The sequence below is a fragment of the Mesoplodon densirostris genome, chromosome 1, assembly GCF_025265405.1.
Source record: "Mesoplodon densirostris isolate mMesDen1 chromosome 1, mMesDen1 primary haplotype, whole genome shotgun sequence".
In the NCBI taxonomy this organism is placed as follows: Eukaryota; Metazoa; Chordata; class Mammalia; order Artiodactyla; family Ziphiidae; genus Mesoplodon; species Mesoplodon densirostris.
The window spans coordinates 188780485-188784317 of record NC_082661.1 but is presented as its reverse complement, the minus strand read 5'-3'; the positions used below and the strand labels follow the sequence as shown (position 1 = coordinate 188784317).

The following is a 3833-nucleotide window of genomic DNA, read 5'->3' as shown; positions in this document are numbered from 1 at the left end:
GTCCCCTCGCCAAGGCAAGAGGACCTAGAGCATCTCCACTGCTGGGCTTGGATGGGGGTGTGAGGGAATGTGCAGGGAGTCAGGCTTCTTCACTCCAGAAAGTGAAGAGAGCCCGCGGAGCCCTCGTCAGTGTGGTGCGGGGCTTCAGGAGCCCGATTCTTGTGCACTGATTTCCACCCCCCCTCCCCATTTCCTGGGTTTTTAAATCTTCTGCTCATTTTCTTAAATGGCAGGTATCCTACCCCACCCTCAATAGAATAAAAAACAAACTATACATTGGGGAAGACAAATAGGGCAACATTTCTACGAGAAGAAATAGGCTTGAAAGAGCATGGCACTGAAAATGCTTGCATGACCAGTCTCACTGAGCGTGCTCAGGGGTGAAAGTTTAGCACCATTTTTTTTGCTTTTTTTAAACTTTAGAAATTAAACACAACTTTCAACATAGAAGACTTGAACAGGAATGAGTGTAGCCCTATGTATCAATACTGTTGTACAAATTGGAGGTGGGCGGTTTAGTCCAGAGCTGCTGACCACCCTGACATCGATCCATGGCACCTAAGAGCAACTGCCGTCACATTTATTTGCAACAAGACATTTATTATTCTCAGCAGCAGGAAATCACGAAACAAACCCTTCCTCTTCGGAAGCCTGTTTTCATGAACACCGCGAGGGAAAGGCGGCGGCGTGCAGGAGCCCAGCCCGCGCATCCAGACGTCAGCCGGCGCTTCCCTTGCCCGTCCCACACCCTCGCCAACAGCAGAGGACGGTGCCGAGCTCACCTGCTCACCCTTACCCATCTCTTGAAGAAACGAGACAACTACGCCTAGAACAGCACGTGTTTCGTTCCTCAGATTGTGCCCCTGCTCCACCTCCCCCGTTCCTGGCAGAAGCAAACTCCAAAGACCCTTTGACTTGAATATCTGCCCATTTCAGAAAGCCACACCACTACCACATAAACATTAAAAATAAATTAAATCAAAGCATTGTGTTCACTGGGTTGACACCCAATCCGCGTCAAGAGTTCTCTAAACACGTTGTTGAAAACCAGTGTATCACCCGTAGGGTCCTTTCTTCCAAGTGGCCACCTCTTCCTGTGAATCATTTCAGCAGCGCCTCTGTGACCATGTTTTCAAAGCGTCTTCCAAGTCCCCAGCGTCTATGAACTTTGCCACCATATGAGTGAAGAATAGGCAAGAGGGAGGAGAAACTTGCTGACAGGTATTTGGACTCAGCAACAATGAGAAAGGGAAATATGCCACATGAAAGTATGAATGACCTAGAATAAAATGAGCTATTTGGAACTCTGCCATGGTGGGGTGAAGATTCCCGGCATGTTAGGCAAGATAAAGATTCACCTTGTTTAATGACACAGCTTTGTTCTAAAGTCCTGTAAGGACTGTAACAGCAACAGTTTTCCCACTTCTACAGGCAAACTAGAAAAAGGAACTCCTCTGCTTAAAGGTCTCTCAGGATGTTTGCCTGAACAGAAAAACAGCTTAGAGACCCTGGATTCTCTCCTATGCCGACGTGCCCTTCTAGAGCCCAACCCAAGTGCTTGTCTGAACACCTCTGCCCTCTGAGAACCTAGATCCAGCTATAGGCACTGCCACCAGTAGAGCAGTGAGGTAGCCGGGTGGTAAGGAAGAGGTCTCTTCCCCGACACTGCACGCAGCGATGCCATCAGGACCTCCCGCGGGCATCCCAGTCCATTCCTCACCAGGCTACACCACAGCGCTCTGTTCAATACCAGGAGACTCGATGCAGGAAGAGTGCCAGAAAATCCAACCGATAGTGGGATGAGAATTAAAACCTTTGAGGCTAACTGAGCAATGAGATCTACAACACCATCCAGAGGGCTTCCGATCTCGAGGTGGGTCTCCTCTGTCCAGGAGCCGCAAACGACTCAGGGTGCCCACGTTCGACCCTAACATGGCGTCCACTTATGAAGCATGGAGGTTGAGATCAACCCGTGGTATGCAATACACTGGAAGTTTAAAAAAAGGAATTTAAAACAACCTAAAAACGTTTCTTGTTGGTCTCCGTTGCCCAGACCGCCAGGGGAATACACCTACTCGATCTGGGGAGGCTGCAGGGGTGTGTGTGGGCTAAGCCTTCATGGACCATCAATTCCAGCTTCCACTGAGTGGCCAACACACAGGCAGCAGATCAGCAGCAGCACCTGCAGCCAAGGTCTTCTGAACCCACACGGAATTCTCACTAGTCATGGAGGAGCCCCAATCCAACGGAACCCCATACTGAGGAAAGGCTGAGATAAGGCTTGGGCCCCTCAAGTTCTGTTTCATTCGATGTAACCCCGCCCCCCTCAGTCGGCTGGAGGCAGACTTGGCAACGGAAGCTAGCATCATAAAATGGTGCAGTAATAAAAGTAACTGGACCAGGAAGAGGAGGCATCTGCTCCAATGATGTCATAGCCGTTGGTGGCCACGGGGGGGGTGGGACTGGTCATGCAGCCGTGTGTCAGGAGTAATGATTGTAGAGGGGCGGGGCATGAAGAGTGCCATTCTGGAAACAGTGCTGTGGAGAAGCGATATACTCTGCGTAACTGATTGTCACCTTCTCACTTCGGTACCTGGTGAGTTTGATGGTTTTTCTGAATTCACTGGTAATCGGAGCCTTAAAGCCACCTTTCCTGAGCAAGGAGTCTATCGTCTGGATCTGATCCCAGTCTTGTTCCTTTGCGACCTCAGGTAAATATGTGGCTGTACGTTTGACGCCTTTTTCATTGATGAATTCAATTCGAATCCCATAGAACCCAACCTCCCAGTCCAGGTAATCACTGGCATCCTCAAAGTTAGTAAGGAGGGAAACAGAGCAGAAAAGTTTAGGCAGCTCCTCTCGGGTCGGGGGCGGGGGGGGAATCGGCTGTCCTTAAGTGCACTGGTTAGCGTGTATTCCCTGAGTCCTGAATGAAGATTCATGGCTGAGAAGGTCCCAATGCAGCCACGAAGCCGCTTGTCCCGCCCTGTCTTCTACGTCACAAAGAGCGGATAGGGGTCATTGGTTAATCTAGGAAAGCGTGGCTGTGGGAAGCCGTAGAGGTGACAGTAGAGGACGTCGAAGCAGTAGCAGCACATCTCTGCGGTCACCACCAGATTCTTGGTGGTGCTGGCAGTTCCGTTGGGCCTGGGGAGAGGGCTCAGCGCTCCCGATGCGGGGTTCATCCGTGTGATGGGAGGGTTTCCAGGTCCCAGAGTTAAGACCGACACGTTCTCGCGACCACCGCCGCCGTCCACATGCTGGTGGTTCTGAAGAGGCCCCGCACTGGAGCCGGGGACGGCGGTGGACTGGCTCCCGTGACCGTGCGTCCCACCTGCAGAACAGCTTAGGCTTCTTAACCCCACAACAGCCTGCTGCCAGCTTGGGCTCCAGTGGGGGGACGCAGCGTCTTTTTCCCATCCTGAACCAGTGCTTGAGGTCTGGAATGCTGCGGAACCTGAAAGCAGAAAGTTTGTATTGCCAGGGGAACAGCTATAACAGAGGAGGGGAGCTATTTTGTCTCCGAAATGAATTTTCTTCCTTCCGATTCCATTCCTTCTTCCTGTACCTTTCCTCCTGGCCCAGACGCAGCCGGGGCAGACGGAACCTCTCGCGCTCTGCCTCCTCCTCCTGCTTCATGGAGCCATGCACCTGGGTGGGGGCTCCCGAGAGAAGCGGGCCGCGGGCTGGCCAGACGCGCGGCGCGGACGGGGCGGGGCCGAGAAGGCCGGCGGGGGGCGGGCGGAGGAGGAAGCGGCGGGGCGGCGGTAGCGGTAGGAAAGAACTGCTAAATTCCCCGGGGCAGCTGGAGGACTCACATCCTGTCAATTTTT

General features: G+C 52.5%; 1 pseudogene; it reads right to left on the bottom strand.

The window, feature by feature from the left end:
* Window positions 1–2330: 2330 nt before the first annotated feature.
* Window positions 2331–3620, bottom strand: LOC132486037 (AMMECR1-like protein; annotated as a pseudogene).
* Window positions 3621–3833: the final 213 nt, after the last annotated feature.